Raw genomic sequence first — 22,435 nt, forward strand, 5'->3', positions numbered from 1 at the left:
GAATCAGGTAACGAGGAGGAGCCTTCTATTCAACCAATCTCATTAATAAGGAGCTCCAAAAAGAGGATTGAACCCACACATGAGGTGAAGAAGAAGAAAAGAAAAAGGAAGAGAGGTAAAAAGATATCTCTCCCAAATAATGTTGCTCCTGTTATTGTTGTGCCTCATCAAAATGAAGATGATGCACTTGATGATGATCTCATTATGCCTATTGCTTGTTGTGATGATTATGATTGGGAAGATAATGATACTTCTTATGATCTTGAAAATCTTTCTGGCACTTGCTTGGAATATGACAATTGCTATACTATTGGTGCTATCCATACTATTAATGATGAGAGTGATTATGCTTATGATATGAAAAGGCCCAAGCTTGGGGATGCTATGTTTGAAGAAGATGATGTTTTTGAGAATATATTTGCTGCAATTAATGTTTGTCCCAAGCTTGGGGATGCTATGTTTAATAATGATGATATTTTTAGCCTCTCAAGTTTTGATATGCAAAGTTGTTATGATGATAGCATGCCTTCTACCTATGATGATTATATTGATGAAAGTGGGTTTGGAAGAGTGTCAACTTTAGGAAGTAATGATCCCACTATTTTGGAGGATATTGAATCTTATAATCTTTATGAAAGTGGATTTGGAGAGGTCATGACTTTATTTAGTGATGTATACACTATTTCGGAAGAGGTTTCAATCGATTATGATGAGAACAAAGTTGCTACTATGATGATTATTGTGATGACTTATGCTATAAAAAGTAGTGATAATTATATTTATAAAACTTGTCATGATTATGAGTACCCTTTCTCTGAACATTACTCTATTAATGTGGAAAAAATTTATAGTATTCAAGTCTCTTATGATACTCCCACTATTCCGAACGAGAAGAATTTTGCTTATGTGGAGAGTAATAAAATTTCTATGCTAGTAGATCATGAAAATAATGCTTTAGGTGCTGGTTATATTTTTGAATTCGTTCATGATGCTACTGAAAATTATTATGAGGGAGGAATATAAGCTTGTAGGAATTGCAATAATATCAAGTTTCCTCTCTATGTGTTAAATTTTTTGAAGTTATGCTTGTTTTGCCTTCCTATGCTAGTTGATTATTGTTCCCATAAATTGTTTGCTCACAAAACCCCTATGCATAGGAATTGGGTTAGACTTAAATGTGCTAGTCATATTCTTCATGATTCTCTCTTTATGTTTCAATTCTTATCTTCTATGTAAGCATCATTGAAATCTTCATGCCTAGCTAGGGGCGTTAAACGTTAGCGCTTGTTGGGAGGCAACCCAATTTTATTTTAGTTATTTGCTTTTTGGGTATGTTTAGGAATAAATAATCTATTTATCTTCTGGTTAGATATGGTTTTATGTTTTAATTAGTGTTTGTGCCAAGTAGAACCTTTGGGAAGACTTGGGTGAAGTCTTTATGATTATGCTGTAAAAAACAGAAACTTTAGCGCTCACGAGATTAGCTAAAACTTTTTACTGGAGAGTGATATTTTGATGATTCTTTTTGAAGATGATTACTATACAAATTACTCAGGTCGACCAAGTTATTTTAGAATTTTTGGAGTTCCATAAGTTTGCGTTAGTTACAGATTACTACAGACTGTTCTGTTTTTGACAGATTCTGTTTTTCGTGTGTTGTTTGCTTATTTTGATGACTCTATGGCTAGTAAAATAGTTTATAAACCATAGAGAAGTTGGAATACAGTAGATTTAACACCAATACAAATAAAGAATGAGTTCATTACAGTACCTTTAAGTGGTGTTTTGTTTTCTTTCGCTAACGGAGCTTACGAGTTTTCTGTTGAGCTTTGTGTTGTGAAGTTTTCAAGTTTTGGGTAAAGATTCGATGGACTATGGAATAAGGAGTGGCAAGATCCTAAGCTTGGGGATTCCCAAGGAACCTCAAGGTAATATTTAAGGACACCAAAAAGCCAAAGCTTGGGGATGCCCCGGAAGGTATCCCCTCTTTCGTCTTCGTTCATCGGTAACTTTACTTGGAGCTATATTTTTATTCACCACATGATATGTGTTTTGCTTGGAGCATCATTTTATTTTATTTTGTTTTGCTTGCTGTTTGAATAAAATATCAAGATCTGAAATTCTTAAAATGGGAGAGTCTTCACATAGTTACATATTTATTCAACTACTCATTGATCTTCAGTTATATCTTTCGGAGTAGTTTGGCATTTGCTCTAGTGCTTCACTTATATCTTTTAGAGCACAATGGTGGTTTTATTTTGAATAAATAGATGAACTCTCGTGCTTCACTTATATTATTTTGAGAGTCCTAAACAGCATGGTAATTTGCTTTGGTTATGAATTTAGTCCTAATATGATGGGCATCCAAGATGGGTATAATAAAAACTATCATATAAAGTGCGTTGAATACTGTGAGAAGTTTGATTCCTTATAATTGTTTTGAGATATGAAGATGGTGATATTAGAGTCATGCTAGTTGAGTAGTTGTGAATTTGAGAGATACTTGTTCTAAAGTTTGTGATTCCCGTAGCATGCACGTATGGTGAACCGTTATGTGATGAAGTCGGAGCATGATTTATTTATTGATTGTCCTCCTTATGAGTGGTGGTCGGGGACGAGCGATGGTCTTTTCCTGCCAATCTATCCCCCTAGGAGCATGCGCGTAGTACTTCGTTTCAATAACTAATAGATTTTTGCAATAAGTATGTGAGTTCTTTATGACTAATGTTGAGTCCATGGATTATACGCATTCTCACCCTTCCACCATTGCTAGCCTCTCTAATACCGCGCACCTTTCGCCGGTATCATACGCCCACCATATACCTTCCTCAAAACAGCCACCATACCTACCTATTATGGCATTTCCATAGCCATTCCGAGATATATTGCCATGCAACTTTCCACCGTTTCATTTATTATGACACGCTCCATCATTGTCATATTGCTTTGCATGATCATGTAGTTGACATTGTATTTGTGGCAAAGCCACCGTTCATAATTCTTTCATACATTTCACTCATGAGTCATTTCACATCTCGGTGCACCGCCGGAGGCATTCATATAGAGTCATATCTTGTTCTAAGTATCGAGTTGTAATTCTTGAGTTGTAAGTAAATAAAAGTGTGATGATCTTCATTATTAGAGCATTGTCCCAGTGAGGAAAGGATGATGGAGACTATGATTCCTCCACAAGTCGGGATGAGACTCCGGACTAAAAAAAAGAGGCCATAAAAAGATAAAAGGCCCAAATAAAAAAATAAGAGAAAAAGAGAGAAGGGACAATGCTACTATCCTTTTACCACACTTGTGCTTCAAAGTAGCACCATGATCTTCATGATAGGGAGTCTCCTATGTTGTCACTTTCATATACTAGTGGGAATTTACATTATAGAACTTGGCTTGTATATTCCAATGATGGGCTTCCTTAAAATGCCCTAGGTCTTCATGAGCAAGCGAGTTGGATGCACACCCACTTAGTTTCTTTTGTTGAGCTTTCATACACTTATAGCTCTAGTGCATCCGTTGCATGGCAATCCCTACTCACTCACATTGATATCTATTGATGGGCATATCCATAGCCCGTTGATACGCCTAGTTGATGTGAGACTATCTTCTCCTTTTTTGTCTTCTCCACAACCACCATTCTATTCCACCTATAGTGCTATGTCCATCGCTCACGCTCATGTATTGCGTGAAGATTGAAAAAGTTTGAGAACATCAAAAGTATGAAACAATTGCTTGGCTTGTCATCAGGGTTGTGCATGATTTAAATATTTTGTGTGATGAAGATATAGCATAGCCAGACTATATGATTTTGTAGGGATAGCTTGCTTTGGCCATGTTATTTTGAGAAGACATGATTGCTTTGTTAGTATGCTTGAAGTATTATTGTTTTCATGTCAATATTAAACTTTTGTTTTTCATCTTATGGATCTGAATATTCTTGCCACAATAAAGAAGATTATATGGATAAATATGTTAGGTAGCATTCCACATCAAAAATTCTGTTTTTATCATTTACCTACTCGAGGATGAGCAGGAATTAAGCTTGGGGATGCTGATACGTCTCCAACGTATCTATAATTTTTTATTGTTCCATGCTATTATATTATTTGTTTTGGATGTTTATGGGCTTTATTAAACACTTTTATATTATTTTTGGGACTAACCTATTGACCCAGAGTCCAGTGCCAGTTCCTGTTTTTTCCCTTGTTTCAGTGTTTCGAAGAAAAGGAATATCAAACGGAGTCGAAACGGAATGAAACCTTCTAGAGAAGTTATTTTTGGAAGGAAAGCAACCCGGGAGACTTGGAGTCCACGTCAAGGAAGCAAAGAGGGAGGCACGAGGCAGGGGGCGCGCCCACCCCCTGGGCGCGCCCTCCACCCTCGTGGGCCCCTCGTGGCTCCCCTGACGTACTTCTTCTGCCTATATATATATCCATATACCCTAAAACCTTCGGGGAACAGAATAGATCGGGAGTTCCGCCGCCGCAAGCCTCTGTAGCCACCAAAAACCAATCGGGACCCTGTTCCGGCACCCTGCCGGAGGGGGGAACCCTCACTGGTGGCCATCTTCATCATCCCGGCGCTCTCCTTGATGAGGAGGGAGTAGTTCACCCTCGGGGCTGAGGGTATGTACCAGTAGCTATGTGTTTGATCTCTCTCTCTCATGTTCTTGAGGTGATACGATCTTGATGTATCGCGAGCTTTGCTATTATAGTTGGATCTTATGATGCTTCTCCCCCTCTACTCTCTTGTAATGGATTGAGTTTTCCCTTTGAAGTTATCTTATCAGATTGAGTATTTAGTGTTTTGAGGACACTTGATGTATGTAGTGCCGTGCGTATCTGTGGTGACAATGGGATATCACGTGATCCACTTGATGTATGTTTTGGTGATCAACTTGCGGGTTCCGCCCATGAACCTATGCATAGGGGTTGGCGCATGTTTTCGTCTTGACTCTCCGGTAGAAACTTTGGGGCACTCTTTGAAGTACTTTGTGTTGGTTTGAATAGATGAATCAAAGATTGTGTGATGCATATCGTATAATCATACCCACAGATACTTGAGGTGACATTGGAGTATCTAGGTGACATTAGGGTTTTGGTTGATTTGTGTCTTAAGGTGTTATTCTAGTACGAACTCTTGAATAGATCGATCGGAAAGAATACCTTTGAGGAGGTTTCTTACCCTACCATAATCTCTTCGTTTGTTCTCCGCTATTAGTGGCTTTGGAGTGACTCTTTGTTGCATGTTGAGGGATAGTTATATGATCCAATTATGTTATTATTGTTGAGAGAACTTGCACTAGTGAAAGTATGAACCCTAGGCCTTGTTTCCTAGCATTGCAATACCGTTTGTGCTCACTTTTATCATTAGTTACCTTGCTGTTTTTATATTTCAGATTACAATTACTCATATCTACCATCCATATTGCACTTGTATCACCATCTCTTCGCCGAACTAGTGCACCTATACAATTTACCATTGTATTGGGTGTGTTGGGGACACAAGAGACTCTTTGTTATTTGGTTGCAGGGTTTTTTGAGAGAGACCATCTTCATCCTACGCCTCCCACGGATTGATAAACCTTAGGTCATCCACTTGAGAGAAATTTGCTACTGTCCTACAAACCTCTGCACTTGGAGGCCCAACAACGTCTACAAGGAGAAGGTTGTGTAGTAGACATCAGTTTGCAACTGAGTGCCATCTCCGGTCTCCAGACGGACTGTGGCGGGTCTGGTGACTCGTACCACCCGGTAAAGGCCTTCCCACTTCGGTGATAGCTTGTTTGTACCCTTGGCGTACTGAACATGCCTAAGGACAAGGTCACCTTACTCAAAACAACGGGCATGAACCTTGCGGCTGTGATAGCGATGCAGGGCTTGCTGGTAGCGTGCAGCACGCATAGCAGCCCGGAGACGGTTCTCCTCAAGTAGCACAGCGTCGTCACGCCGGTGCTGATCTTGTGCTACTTCATCATAGGCAAGCACTCGAGGGGACCCGTAAATGAGTTCCGTGGGGATAAGTGCTTCTGCCCTGTAGACTAGGGACAAGGGAGTCTGCCCAGTAGCTCGGTTAGGTGTCGTTATGAGGGACCAGAGAGCTACCGGCAGCTCCTCGATCCACCGCCTGCCGTGCTTCTGCAGCGTATCAAAAGTTCTTGTCTTGAGTCCACGTAGCACTTCAGTGTTCGCCCTCTCAGCTTGTCCATTGCTCCGGGGGTGTGCCACAGAGGCGAATGAGATCTTGCATCCGAGGGTACGAACATATTGCATGAAGGCGTGGCTCGTGAATTGGGTGCCGTTGTCGGTGATGATCCTTGCCGGAACTCCAAAACGACACACCAATTCTTTCAAGAACTTGATAGCTGACTGAGCAGTCACCTTTCTCACGGCAGTCACTTCCGGCCACTTTGTAAACTTGTCGATGGCGACAAACAAGACTTCAAAGCCCCCGATTTCTCGGGGAAGGCGCCGAGGATATCGAGCCCCCAGACCGAGAATGGCCATGATAAAGGGATTGTGAAGGGCTTGGGCAGGCAGGTGTGTTCTCTTGGAATTGAACTGGTAGGCTTCACATGTCGTGACGAGCTCGACCGCATCTTGGAGGGCTGTGGGCCAATAGAATCCTTGCCGGAATGCTTTCCCAACTAATGCCCTTGATCCAATGTGTGAGCCGCACATTCCTTTGTGAATCTCAGCCAGCAGTTCCTTTCCATCCTCCCGGCAAACACACTTCAATTTCACACCGTTGGCCCTCCTTCTGTATAGAGTGTCATCAACAAACTGATACATACCGGCCCTCTGGGCTACTTTCTCAGCTTCATCTTGGTCGCCGGGAAGTTCTCTGGTTTGGAGGAAGCGGACGATGTGCCTTGCCTAAGTTGCAGCCTGGGGCTCGGCAACAAGGACTAGCGGCACCTCCTCTGCTGCGGGAGCACCAGCCTCGTTCGCGGGGTCCATGGGCCCAGCTGGAGGGGGTGGTCCGGCTGGCTGTGAGGAGTTGTTTCCGGCAGGGTCTCTGCCGGGAGCGGACGGCTCGACCGGGAGAGGCTTAACGTAGTCCAACTTTCTCCTTTTCCGGGCCATTGTGGCTGGTGATACGGAGGGCTGAGAGAGACGGAGAACAAAAGTTCTTGGTTCCACAGGAAGCTTCTGCACATCGCACTTTGACAGGTGATCAGCTATGCTGTTTTTCGCACGGGGTACGTGCTCTGTTTGCAACCCGTCAAAGTGCTCCTCCAATCTCCTCACTTCTTTGACGTATGCTTCCATCAATGGGCTTTTATAATCCTTGTTGACTTGTCTCACCACAAGCTGTGAATCTCCTTGTATGATCAGCTTCTTGATTCCCAATTCTGCTGCAATTCTGAGCCCGGCAAGGAGCCCTTCATACTCAGCTGTATTGTTGGTGGCTTCTTCCTGGGCAAAGTGCATTTGGACGACGTACTTCAAGTGCTCCCCAGAGAGGGCAACAAGAAGCACGCCGGCCCCTGCACCTTGTAGGGAGAAAGCACCATCAAAATACAAAATCCATTCTTGGGGCGATTCCTTGCCGGGGATAGCTGTCTCTGTCACTTCCTCATCAGGGGTTGGCACCCATTCTGCAATAAACTCTGCCAGCGCCCTGCTCTAAATAGTTGATGTGCTCTCAAACTTCAAACCAAAGCTGGATAACTCCAAAGCCCACTCCACTATTCTGCCGGTAGCCTCAGGGTTTGGGAGTATCCTTTGCAAAGGAAAACGAGTAACAACCGTGATCTCATGGGCTTGGAAGTAGTGGTGCAGTTTCCTTGAGGCCATAATGAGACCAAAGATCAACTTTTGCACACCAGAGTACCTCGATCTAGGCCCTTGTAACAAGGAGCTGACGAAGTACACTTTGCACTGCACCACTTTCTTCCTTGCCGCGTCCTTCGGTTTGCTCTCGTTGTCGTGCTCATTGCTGTTCTGATCCTTTTCTGACTCTGCCGTTATCTGTCCACTTTCTGCCTCATCCACTTCTCGCTGTGCTACCAAGGCCGCACTGACCACTTGGTTGGTTGCCGCCAAGTATAGCAACAATGACTCTTGGGATTTGGGTGCAACCAAGGTAGGAACAGACGATAGGTAGGCCTTCAACTCCTGCAGAGCTGCATATGCTTCCGGGGTCCACTTCATAGGCCCTGCCTTCTTCAGAATTTTAAAGAACGGCAGGGCTCGCTCGGCAGACTTGGAAATGAACCTACTCAGCATGGCGACGTATCCCGTCAAGCGCCTCACATCATTAACTGTCCTTGGTGCTTGGATCTGCTCGATGGCTTTGATCTTGTTGGGGTTAGCTTCGATCCCTCGATGGGACATGAAGAAACCAAGCAGCTTGCCAGAGGGGACACCAAACACACACTTCTCCTAATTAAGCTTCAAATTGATCTTGCGCAGATTAGCAAATTTCTCCTCCAAATCCTGGATAAGAGTGGTCTTATCCTTGGTTCTGACCACGATATCATCCATATAAGCTTCTATGTTTTGTGTAACTGTGGCTCAAAACCAATTTGAACTGCCCTTGCAAAAGTGGATCCGGCACTCTTTAGTCCGAATGGCATGCGGATAAAGCAGTACGTACCACATGGAGTGATGAACGATGTCTTCGCTTCATCTTCTTTGGACATGAAGATCCGGTGATATTCGGAATACGCGTCCAGAAAGGAGAGCAAATCACACCCTGAAGTGGAATCCACAATCTAGTCGATGCGCGGCAAGGGAAATGGGTCCTTCGGGCAAGCCTTGTTGAGATCTGTGAAATGAATGCAAAGCCTCCATTTCCCATTAGCCTTCTGGACTACCACTGGATTTGCTAACCATGTAGGATGCAATACTCCTCTGACATAACCATCTGCCTCCAGTATCTTGATTTCCTCGGCAATGAACTGCTGCCTTTCCAAGGCCTGCTTCCGGACTTTCTGCTTGAAAGTTCGGGCGTGTGGGCAGGCAGCAAGGTGGTGCTCGATTACCTCCCTGGGAACATCGGGGATATCAGATGGTTGCCAGGCAAACACATCGATATTCGCCCGCAGGAAGGCAAGGAGTGCGCTTTCCTATTTGTCATCAAGGGTGGCGCTGATGGTGAAAGTACCATCAATACGAGCCAGCCCTGCCGGTGAAGGAAATATGCCCTAGAGGCAATAATAAAGCATTATTTATTTCCTTATATCATGATAAATGTTTATTATTCATGCTAGAATTGTATTAACCGGAAACATAATACATGTGTGAATACATAGACAAACAGTGTGTCACTAGTATGCCTCTACTTGACTAGCTCGTTAATCAAAGATGGTTATGTTTCCTAGCCATAGATATGAGTTGTCATTTGATTAACGGGATCACCTCATTAGGAGAATGACGTGATTGACTTGACCCATTCCGTTAGCTTAGCACCCGATCGTTTAGTATGTTGCTATTGCTTTCTTCACGACTTATACATGTTCCTATGACTATGAGATTATGCACCTCCCGTTTACCGGAGGAACACTTTGTGTGCTACCAAACGTCACAACGTAAATGGGTGATTATAAAGGTGCTCTACAGGTGTCTCCAAAGGTACTTGTTGGGTTGGCGTATTTTGACATTAGGATTTGTCACTCCAACTGTCGGAGAGGTATCTCTGGGCCCACTCAGTAATGCACATCACTATAAGCCTTGCAAGCATTGTGACTAATGAGTTAGTTGCGGGATGATGTATTACGGAACGAGTAAAGAGACTTGCCGGTAACGAGATTGAACTAGGTATCGAGATACCGACGATCGAATCTCGGGCAAGTAACATACCGATGACAAGGGGAACAACGTATGTTGTTATGCGGTCTGACCGATAAAGGTCTTCGTAGAATATGTAGGAACCAATATGAGAATCCAGGTTCCGCTATTGGTTATTGACCGGAGAGGTGTCTCGGTCATGTCTACATAGTTCTCGAACCCGTAGGGTCCGCACGCTTAAAGTTACGATGACAGTTATATTATGAGTTTATATGTTTTGATGTACCGAAGGTTGTTCAGAGTCCCGGATGTGATCACGGACATGACAAGGAGTCTCGAAATGGTCGAGACATAAAGATTGATATATTGGACGACTATATTCGGACACCGGAAGTGTTCCGGAGAAGTTTCGGATAAAACCGGAGTGCCGGAGGGGTTACCGGAACCCCCCGGGGAAGTATTGGGCCTTAGTGGGCCTTGAGGGGAGAGAGAGGGCAGCAGCCAGGAGGTGGCGCGCCCCCTCCCATGAGGAGTCCGAATTGGACTAGGGGAGGGGGGCGCAGCCCCTCTTTCCCTCTCCCTCTCCCTCTCTTTCCTCCCCCCTCTCTTCCTAGTTGGACTAGGAAAGGGGAGTCCTACTCCTACTAGGAGGAGGACTCCCCCCCTCTCCTTGGCGCGCCCAAAGGCAGCCGGCCTCCCCCTTGCTCCTTTATATACGGGGGCAGGGGGGCACCTCTAGACACACTTGATATACGATATTTTAGCCGTGTGCGGTGCCCCCCTCCACCATATTACACCTCGATAATACCGTTGCGGAGCTTAGGCGAAGCCCTGCGTCGGTGGAACATCATCATCGTCACCACGCCGTCGTGCTGACGAAACTCTCCCTCAACACTCGGCTGGATCGGAGTTCGAGGGACGTCATCGAGCTGAACGTGTGCTGAACTCGGAGGTGCCGTGCGTTCAGTACTTGATCGGTCGGATCGTGAAGACGTACGACTACATCAACCGCGTTGTGATAACGCTTCCGCTGTCGGTCTACGAGGGTACGTGGACAACACTCTCTCCTTTTGTTGCTATGCATCACCATGATCTTGCGTGTGCGTAGGAAAGTTTTTGAAATTACTACGTTCCCCAACAGTGGTATCAGAGCCTGGTTTTATGCGTTGATGCTATGCACGAGTAGAACACAAGTGAGTTGTGGGCGATGTAAGTCATACTGCTTATCAGCATGTCATACTTTGGTTCAGCGGTATTGTGAGATGAAGCGGCCGGGACCGACATTACGCGTACGCTTACGCGAGACTGGTTTCACCGTTGCGAGCACTCGTTGCTTAAAGGTGACTGGCGGGTGTCTGTCTCTCTCACTTTAGTTGAACCGAGTGTGGCTACGCCCGGTCCTTGCGAAGGTTAAAACAACACCAACTTGACAAACTATCGTTGTGGTTTTGATGCATAGGTAAGAATGGTTCTTGCTAAGCCCGTAGCAGCCACGTAAAACTTGCAACAACAAAGTAGAGGACGTCTAACTTGTTTTTGCAGGGCATGTTGTGATGTGATATGGTCAAGACATGATGCTATATTTTATTGTATGAGATGATCATGTTTTGTAACCGAGTTATCGGCAACTGGCAGGAGCCATATGGTTGTCGCTTTATTGTATGCAATGCAATCGCCATGTAATTGTTTTACTTTATCACTAAGCGGTAGCGATAGTCGTAAAAGCAATAAGTTGGCGAGATGACAACGATACTACGATGGAGATCAAGGTGTCGCGCTGGTGGCGATGGTGATCATGACGGTGCTTCGGAGATGGAGATCACAAGCACAAGATGATGATGGCCATATCATATCACTTATATTGATTGCATGTGATGTTAATCTTTTATGCATCTTATCTTGCTTTGATTGATGGTAGCATTATAAGATGATCTCTCACTAAAATTTCAAGATAAAAGTGTTCTCCCTGAGTATGCACCGTTGCAAAAGTTCTTCGTGCTGAGACACCACGTGATGATCGGGTGTGATAGGCTCTACGTTCAAATACAACGGGTGCAAAATAGTGGCACACGCGGAATACTCAGGTTAAACTTGACGAGCCTAGCATATGCAGATATGGCCTCGGGACACAGAGACCGAAAGGTCGAGCGTGAATCATATAGTAGATATGATCAACATAGTGATGTTCACCATTGAAACTACTCCATCTCACGTGATGATCGGACATGGTTTAGTTGATTTGGATCACGTAATCACTTAGATGATGAGAGGGATGTCTATCTAAGTGGGAGTTCTTAAGTAATATGATTAATTGAACTTAATTTATCATGAACTTAGTACCTGATAGTATCTTGCTTGTCTATGTTAATTGTAGATAAATGGCCCGTGCTGTTGTTCCGTTGAATTTTAATGCGTTCCTTGAGAAAGCTAAGTTGAAAGATGATGGTAGCAATTACACGGACCGGGTCCGTAACTTGAGGATTATCCTCATTGCTGCATAGAAGAATTACGTCCTTTAAGCACCGCTAGGTGCCAGGCCTCCTGCAAGAGCAACACCAGAAGTTATGAACGTCTGGCAGAGCAAAGCTCATGACTACTCAATAGTTCAGTGTGCCATGCTTTACGGCTTAGAACCGGGTCTTCAACGATGTTTTGAATGTCATGGAGCATATGAGATGTTCCAGGAGTTGAAGTTAATATTTCAAGCAAATGCCCGGATTGAGAGATATGAAGTCTCCAATAAGTTCTATAGCTGCAAGATGGAAGATAATAGTTCTGTGAGTGAGCATATACTCAAAATGTCTGGGTATAATAATCACTTGATTCAACTGGGAGTTAATCTTCCGGATGATAGCGTCATTGACAGAATTCTTCAATCACCGCCACCAAGCTACAAGAGCTTCGTGATGAACTATAACATGCAAGGGATGAATAAGACAATTCCCGAGCTCTTCGCAATGCTAAAGGCAGCGGAGGTTGAAATCAAAAAGGAGCATCAAGTGTTGATGGTCAGTAAAACCACTAGTTTCAAGAAAAAGGGCAAAGGGAAGAAGAAGGGGAACTTCAAGAAGAACAGCAAGCAAGTTGCTGTTCAGGAGAAGAAACCCAAGTCTGGACCTAAGCCTGAAACTGAGTGCTTCTATTGCAAGCAGACTGGTCACTGGAAGCGGAACTGCCCCAAGTATTTGGCGGATAAGAAGGATGGCAAGGTTAACAAAGGTATATGTGATATACATGTTATTGATGTGTACCTTACTAATGCTCGCAGTAGCACCTGGGTATTTGATACTGGTTCTGTTGCTAATATTTGCAACTCGAAACAGGGGCTACGGATTAAGCGAAGATTGGCTAAGGAAAAGGTGACAATGCGCGTGGGAAATGGTTCCAAAGTCGATGTGATCGCCGTCGGCACGCTACCCCTACATCTACCTTCGGGATTAGTATTAGACCTAAATAATTGTTATTTGGTGCCAGCGTTGAGCATGAACATTATATCTTGATCTTGTTTGATCCGAGACGGTTATTCATTTAAATCAGAGAATAATGGTTGTTCTATTTATATGAATAATATCTTTTATGGTCATGCACCCTTGAAGAATGGTCTATTTTTAATGAATCTCGATAGTAGTGACACACATATTCATAATGTTGAAGCCAAAAGATGCAGAGTTGATAATGACAGTGCAACTTATTTGTGGCACTGCCGTTTAGGTCATATCGGTGTAAAGCGCATGAAGAAACTCCATACTGATGGACTTTTGGAATCACTTGATTATGAATCACTTGGTACTTGCGAACCGTGCCTCATGGGCAAGATGACTAAAACACCGTTCTCCGGAACTATGGAGAGAGCAACAGATTTATTAGAAATCATACATACAGATGTATGTGGTCCGATGAATATTGAGGCTCATGGCGGATATCGTTATTTTCTCACCTTCACAGATGATTTGAGTAGATATGGGTATATCTACTTAATGAAGCATAAGTCTGAAACCTTTGAAAAGTTCAAAGAATTTCAGAGTGAAGTTGAAAATCATCGTAACAAGAAAATAAAGTTTCTACGATCAGATCGTGGAGGAGAATATTTAAGTTACGAGTTTGGCTTACATTTGAAACAATGCGGAATAGTTTCGCAACTCACGCCACCCGGAACACCACAGCGTAATGGTGTGTCCGAACGTCGTAATCGTACTTTATTAGATATGGTGCGATCTATGATGTCTCTTACTGATTTACCGCTATCATTTTGGGGTTATGCTTTAGAGACGGCTGCATTCACTCTAAATAGGACACCATCGAAATCCGTTGAGACGACGCCTTATGAACTATGGTTTGGCAAGAAACCAAAGTTGTCGTATCTTAAAGTTTGGGGTTGCGATGCTTATGTGAAGAAACTTCAACCTGATAAGCTCGAACCTAAATCGGAGAAATGTGTCTTCATAGGATACCCAAAGGAGACTGTTGGGTACACCTTCTATCACAGATCTGAAGGCAAGATATTCGTTGCTAAGAATGGATCCTTTCTAGAGAAGAAGTTTCTCTCGAAAGAAGTGAGTGGGAGGAAAGTAGAAATTGATGAGGTAACTGTACCTACTCCCTTATTGGAAAGTAGATCATCACAGAAATCAGTTTCTGCGACACCTACACCAATTAGTGAGGAAGTTAATGATGAAGATCATGAAACTTCAGATCAAGTTATTACTGAACCTCGTAGGTCAACTAGATCAAGATCCGCACCAGAGTGGTACGGTAATCCTGTTCTGGAGGTTATGTTACTAGACCATGATGAACCTACGAACTATGAAGAAGCGATGGTGAGCCCAGATTCTGCAAAATGGCTTGAAGCCATGAAATCCGAGATGGGATCCATGTATGAGAACAAAGTATGGACTTTGGTTGACTTGCCCGATGGTCGGCAAGCCATTGAAAATAAATGGATCTTCAAGAAGAAGACTGACGCTGATGGTAATGTTACTGTCTATAAAGCTCGACTTGTTGCGAAAGGTTTTCGACAAGTTCAAGGGATTGACTACGATGAGACCTTCTCACCCGTAGCAATGCTTAAGTCTGTCCGAATCATGTTAGCAATTGCCGCATTTTATGATTATGAAATTTGGCAAATGGATGTCAAAACTGCATTCCTGAATGGATTTCTGGAAGAAGAGTTGTATATGATGCAACTGGAAGGTTTTGTCGATCCAAAGGGAGCTAACAAAGTGTGCAAGCTCCAGCGATCCATTTATGGACTGGTGCAAGCCTCTCGGAGTTGGAATAAACGCTTTGATAGTGTGATCAAAGCATTTGGTTTTATAAAGACTTTTGGAGAAGCCTGTATTTACAAGAAAGTGAGTGGGAGCTCAGTAGCATTTCTGATATTATATGTGGATGACATATTGCTGATTGGAAATGATATAGAATTTCTGATTAACATAAAGGGATACTTGAATAAGAGTTTTTCAATGAAAGACCTCGGTGAAGCTGCATATATATTAGGCATTAAGATCTATAGAGATAGATCAAGACACTTAATTGGACTTTCACAAAGCACATACCTTGACAAAGTTTTGAAGAAGTTCAAAATGGATCAAGCAAAGAAAGGGTTCTTGCCTGTACTACAAGGTGTGAGATTGAGTAAGACTCAATGCCCGACCACTGCAGAAGATAGAGAGAAGATGAAAGATGTTCCCTGTGCTTCAGCCGTAGGCTCTATCATGTATGCAATGCTGTGTACCAGACCTGATGTGTGCCTTGCTATAAGTTTAGCAGGGAGGTACCAAAGTAATCCAGGAGTGGATCACTGGACAGCGGTCAAGAACATCCTGAAATACCTGAAAAGGACTAAGGATATGTTTCTCATTTATGGAGGTGACAAAGAGCTCATTGTAAGTGGTTACGTTGATGCAAGCTTTGACACTGATCCGGACGATTCTAAATCGCAAACCAGATACGTATTTACATTGAACGGTGGAGCTGTCAGTTGGTGCAGTTCTAAGCAAAGTGTCGTGGCGGGATCTACATGTGAAGCGGAGTACATAGCTACTTCAGAAGCAGCAAATGGAGTCTGGATGAAGGAGTTCATATCCGATCTAGGTGTAATACCTAGTGCATCGGGACTAATGAAAATCTTTTGTGACAATACTGGTGCAATTGCCTTAGCAAAGGAATCCAGATTTCACAAGAGAACCAAGCACATCAAAAGACGCTTCAATTCCATCTGGGATTTAGTCCAGGTGGGAGAAATAGAAATTTGCAAGATACATATGGATCTGAATGTTGCAGACCCGTTGACTAAGCCTGTTCCACGAGCAAAACATGATCAGCACCAAGACTCCATGGGTGTAAGAATCATTACTGTGTAATCTAGATTATTGACTCTAGTGCAAGTGGGAGACTGAAGGAAATATGCCCTAGAGGCAATAACAAAGTATTATTTATTTCCTTATATCATGATAAATGTTTATTATTTATGCTAGAATTGTATTAACCGGAAACATAATACATGTGTGAATACATAGACAAACAGTGTGTCACTAGTATGCCTCTACTTGACTAGCTTGTTAATCAAAGATGGTTATGTTTCCTAGCCATAGACATGAGTTGTCATTTGATTAACGGGATCACCTCATTAGGAGAATGACGTGATTGACTTGACCCATTCCGTTAGCTTAGCACCCGATCGTTTAGTATGTTGCTATTGCTTTCTTCATGACTTATACATGTTCCTATGACTATGAGATTATGCAACTCCCGTTTACCGAAGGAACACTTTGTGTGCTACCAAACGTCACAACGTAAATGGGTGATTATAAAGGTGCTCTACAGGTGTCTCCAAAGGTACTTGTTGGGTTGGCGTATTTCGACATTAGGATTTGTCACTCCGATTGTCGGAGAGGTATCTCTGGGCCCACTCAGTAATGCACATCACTATTAGCCTTGCAAGCATTGTGACTAATGAGTTAGTTGCGGGATGATGTATTATGGAACGAGTAAAGAGACTTGCCAGTAACGAGATTGAACTAGGTATCGAGATACCGACGATCGAATCTCGGGCAAGTAACATACCGATGACAAAGGGAACAACGTATGTTGTTATGCGGTCTGACCAATAAAGATCTTCGTAGAATATGTAGGAACCAATATGAGCATCCAGGTTCCGCTATTGGTTATTGATCGGAGAGGTGTCTCGGTCATGTCTACATAGTTCTCGAACCCGTAGGGTCCGCACGCTTAAAGTTACGATGACAGTTATATTATGAGTTTATATGTTTTGATGTACCGAAGGTTGTTCGGAGTCCCGGATGTGATCACGGACATGACGAGGAGTCTCGAAATGGCCGAGACATAAAGATTGATATATTGGACGACTATATTCGGACACCGGAAGTGTTCCGGAGAAGTTTCGGATAAAACCGGAGTGCCGGAGGGGTTACCGGAATCCCCCGGGGAAGTATTGGGCCTTAGTGGGCCTTGAGGGGAGAGAGAGGGCAGCAGCCAGGAGGTGGCGCGCCCCCTCCCATGAGGAGTCCGAATTGGACTAGGGGAGGCGGGCGCAGCCCCTCTTTCCCTCTCCCTCTCCCTCTCTTTCCTCCCCCCTCTCTTCCTAGTTGGACTAGGAAAGGGGAGTCCTACTCCTACTAGGAGGAGGACTCCCCCCTTCTCCTTGGCGCGCCCAAAGGCAGCCGGCCTCCCCCTTGCTCCTTTATATACGGGGGTAGGGGGGCACCTCTAGACACACTTGATATACGATATTTTAGCCGTGTGCGGTGCCCCCCTCCACCATATTACACCTCGATAATACCGTTGCGGAGCTTAGGCGAAGCCCTGCGTCGGTGGAACATCATCATAGTCACCACGCCGTCGTGCTGACAAAAGTCTCCCTCAACACTCGGCTGGATCGGAGTTCGAGGGACGTCATCGAGCTGAACGTGTGCTGAACTCGGAGGTGCCGTGCGTTCGGTACTTGATCGGTCGGATCGTGAAGACGTACGACTACATCAACCGCGTTGTGATAACGCTTCCGCTATCGGTCTACGAGGGTACGTGGACAACACTCTCCCCTCTCGTTGCTATGCATCACCATGATCTTGCGTGTGCGTAGGAATTTTTTTGAAATTACTACGTTCCCCAACAGCCGGAACCTTCTTCACTTAGGGTGTAGCAACCTTGGATCTCTTGCTGTTGGAACACTCCGGCGCGTCGTCAACGGGTGCCGTGCACTCGGAGGAGGCACGCTTCCCAGACTCCTTGCCGGAGGTCCTACAATCCCTTTTCTTTCCTTTGCTTTCCTTGGCGGGATCTGTTGCTGCCGTAACCTCTGCTGCGACTGCATCCTGGCACATCTTGTCGACGCAGACATTTGCATCCTTCTCATCCGATGGGATAGTGATGACTCCCAGTGGCCCTGGCATCTTTAGAGTGTTATAAGCATAGTGGGATGCTGCCATGAACTTGGCCAGGGCCGGGCGTCTAAGAATCACATTGTACGGAAGGGGAAGATCACCCACATCAAACACAACCTTTTCTGTCCGGTAGTTCAGTTCTCCCCCAAACGTCACCGACAACATAATCTTCCCTTTAGGATGACTCCTGCCAGGGTTAACTCCTTGAAACGTGTCGGTAACCTCTAGCTCTTCTTCTCCTATCTGAAGCTTGCTGATGACTGCTGGGGAAATCAGATTCAACCCGGCCCCGGCATCCACTAACATCTTTGTGACCTTGAGGTTGCTAATTGTCGGGGAGACCAACAATGGCAAGCATCCTACCCCGATGGTGCGGCTAGGGTGATCCTCCTCATCAAAGATGATTGGCGTGCGGGACCATTTGAGCGGTTTCTAGGCCTCTGGTGCTGGCTCCACGGCATTGATCTCTCATGCCCATCGCTTGAGCTGGCGGTGGGAGGCGTGCAAAGATGCACCCCCATCAATGCATAGGGCGTCAGTGGCCTTCTAAAATTCCTGCTCACCGGTTTCCTCTTCATTCCCACCGTCACTCACATTATCACAAACTTCCTTCTCTTGACCCATGGCGGGTTTTCCTTGGTTCCGAAAGGGTCTGCCGGGGTGATTTGCTTCACCGCCTCGGCCCTTTCCGCCAGCGGCATTCTGACCTTTTTTCATGTCAGGCTTATCATATTCCGCTCTCTGTTTCTTGACAAGTTGCTCAACCTGGTAACACTCCTGAAGGTCATGGCCCTTGGTCCGGTGGATCTTGCAGTACGGGCCATCGCCTTTCCCAACTTTCTCGGCGGCAGCCGCTTCCCGGCAGGCTGCGGAAGCGGCAACTGCCTTGCCGGGGACCACAGCCTTGGCCTTCTTGCCGGTACTAGGTGTGCCCGAACCTTCTACAGTCATCACTGCCTTATCTCTTGGCTTCTTACTACGTTTCTTGCCCTTTCTCTGACTGGTTGATTCATCTTCATCCTCTGAATCAACATTGATGCAATCCTCCTCTCCGGGCAACTTCCTTCCTTCCTTCATCCGAGCACACTTATCCACTAGTGTGTATAGCTCCTTCACAGTCTTGGGCAACCGCACATTCATCTTAGAACGAATGCGACGGTTGCGCACATTGGACTGGAAGGCTGCTATAACGGCTGCCGGATGGATATTTGGCATATTCCTATGAACTTTACTGAATCTCTGTAAATACTTACGGAGAGTTTGTCCTTCCTTCTGCTGGAGAAGTTGCAGGTCGCTGGGCCTGCCGGGCTCTTGTTGGCCATCGGTGAAGGCACCGATGAACTCATGGCAAAGGTCCGCCCATGACGAAATGGAGTTCTCCAGCAGGTGCATCAGCCAAGACCTCACGTTGGACTTGAAGGCCAAAGGGAAGTAGTTGGCGAAAACCTCCTCATCTCTTCCCCCGACAGCTTGAACAACGATGGTGTAGATGCTCAGGAACTCTGCCGGGTTCAGCCTCCCGTCGTACTTCTCAGGTATCTCTGGTTGAACGTGCGAACGGATAGCCAACGGATAGCCAACGGACTTGCCGCAGCTCTCGTGTAAGGGCAGGGCAGCCGACCTCGAAAGGTAGGCACCCGCCAACACCGAGCGCAGTTCTATGGCGGAGATCGTCATGGCGCCGTTCTATGACGACGCGCGCGTCTCCCTGCCGCCTATCCTCAGGGGTCGACGTTGGCCTTGACTTTCTCGAGGGTCAGAAGAGGCCATCGAGACGTCATCGGGGTCTTGATTTAGTTGCGCCCGCGTCGGCTGCCGTGGTGGGGACTGCACCGTGGGGACGGCCCCCTCCGTTCGGCCAGCAGTACGGGCAGTTGCTGTCGCTTGGGGAGGTCGTGGCAGGCCAGCTCGTCGTGAGCCCCCAGCTTCGGCGAAATGAAGCAGGCTCTGGATGGTGGCACGCCATTCATCCATCTGCTCGGCCCCTGGCGGAAACCTCAGTAGCAACTGAGCTCGTGCCATAGCCTCCGTGGCTGTGCTTGGCATACATGTTGATGACGTCGACGACACCATTGCCTGGCTCCTGACAGTGCCATCGGCGGCGACGGTGGTGGTGCTGTGTCCATGCAGCTGTGGGATGACCACCGTGGCAGTGGGGTCGTGCGGCGGTGGTGCTCGAGGGTCAGCGGCTCCGTCGAGCGCGGCGGTCTGGTTGGCTCGTCTGTGAGGAGGCACATGGGTCGCGGTCGCTCCCGTGGTGGGGTGGCCGGAGGGCGATGGCTCACCCCGGACCGAGCGCCGTTGCTGCGGCTGTGCCCGTTAGTGGGAGGAGAGGGTGTAGACGGAGTGGCCACCTCGCCCGTACCTTGTGGAGCGTGACCTCCAAGGCGTTGCTGATGCTGTTCTCCTCCGACATCTCCAGCCCCCGTGTCGGCCGCGGGGGGAGTGGCGATGGTGCCACCTACTCCAATCACGCCCCCAGCAGCGTTCATGTCCTCGTTCGCCCCCGCATCCTCCGAGGCACTAGAGGCCGCGGGCGGCGGAGCCTTCAAGGTGGATGGATGGGCCGAAGGGCCGGACTTCTTCTTCTTAGGCGCCATGGTCGATGGCATCGTCGAAGGCAAAGATGGTGATGAAGATGACGCGCTGTGTAGGCTTTCAGGCTCGCGCAAGAGAGCCCCCTACCTGGCGCGCCAAAGATGTCGCGGGACATCCGCGGCTACCTATGGGACCAGGAGGACCCTTGCTGGTTCGGCAGGGGGACGTCGCGTTGCGCAAAGAGCAGACTAGCGCATGACAGCACGATAGAGAGCAGAGAAGCAATTTACCCAGGTTTGGGCCGCCGCGAGGCATAAGAACCTTCTCCTGCTTTAGTGGATTGATGGTGTAATGGGGATGGTGGAATCGGGGTGTGGGTTCCTTAACTTTCCAACCCTTCCTATGGGTGCGATGGGCCTCCCATTATAAATTAAGGGGTCACCACAATGGCAAAGTAGTCATTATCCACTGATATGATAGCAAACAGTGCTATCATACCTAACTCTGAGGGCTGACAGGATGCATTAAATGCACCGCTTAGTGTCACATCACTGGTTGCCCGGCAAGGCTTGCCGGGCTATCTTGCCAGCTCCGCGCCTGTTCTCTTGACACGTCACAGGATGGGTGTCATCTGTGGGTTTCTTCTGTAGGAAATGGCTGCCATGTGGCGAATGGCTGCCACTTAATCATCTTGCGGCTTGACACCGCACTGATTGACGACGTGGGTCATGCTTGAGTGGTTGTTGGGGTGGTTTTGCCCCCACGATCCCCGGCAGACCTCGCCGGGGTGCCTGGGTTGCCTGCTTCTAGCGGTGGCCTCACCCCTTGCCGGGCTCGCCTGCCCAGCAAGGGAGGCCCTTCTCTTACCGATGTATTGCTTCTCTGGCTTGATCTTGGTCCCTCTGAACTGCATGTTGGTTCTTCAAATCTCTTGGTCCCTCAATCTCTAACTTAAGTTGGTGCCTCAATCTTGTTCTTGTGCCTGTGCACAGTCTGGGCAACGGACCCAGGGTTTGTTGCACCGACATATCTATAATCAAACTGTTCTTTCTTTGTCTCTTGCAGACAGATGATATCTGCATTTGCCTCTTCAATCTTATTTCTAAGTGCTAGCCATTTGTTGCTGTCATTAATGCCCCTCATGTTCCAATTGAGAATATTACACTTTCTATTCATAGCTAGGTAGTATAGTGTCTATGATTGCAACTGCTTTGCTAAAAAACCAGCCAAACAAAGCCAAGCTAAATAGAGGTAGTAAACAGAAGTCCATAACCACAAGTCCACACACCACAGCTGTCTCTAAGGATAGAGCAACATATCACATAGGTAGATAATAAAGCAACTCCGACAATTCATCACTTCAGATTTAGACATCATTACACAAGGATTGATTCTTACAAGTTCCACTGATAGATCACAAAAGTGTATCAAGGACCCATGAGTAAAACTGTTCATTGCTGACATTACTAACAGCTGAGATACTAACTAAGGCGTGAAGACAGCCTTCCTTGATGATCCCTTGGTAGTAGCCTTGGTCTCCTTCTTCTTCTTGGGCTGGTGTAGCATCTCCTCTGTGCAGTCTTTTGCAGCAGCCTTACAAAATGAAACAGTGAGTTTTTTTAACAATCTTAGTAGCAATACTAGGAGGGTCAGATGAGCAAGGGAAACAATTCTTGTCTGAACATGATTTTCTTTTGAAGCCTTTGTTCAATGCTTGCAATCTATAACTCCTTCTTACCTCAGTTTCAACCATAG

The sequence above is a fragment of the Triticum aestivum genome, chromosome 1D (genome assembly GCF_018294505.1).
Source record: "Triticum aestivum cultivar Chinese Spring chromosome 1D, IWGSC CS RefSeq v2.1, whole genome shotgun sequence".
Classification (NCBI taxonomy): Eukaryota; Viridiplantae; Streptophyta; class Magnoliopsida; order Poales; family Poaceae; genus Triticum; species Triticum aestivum.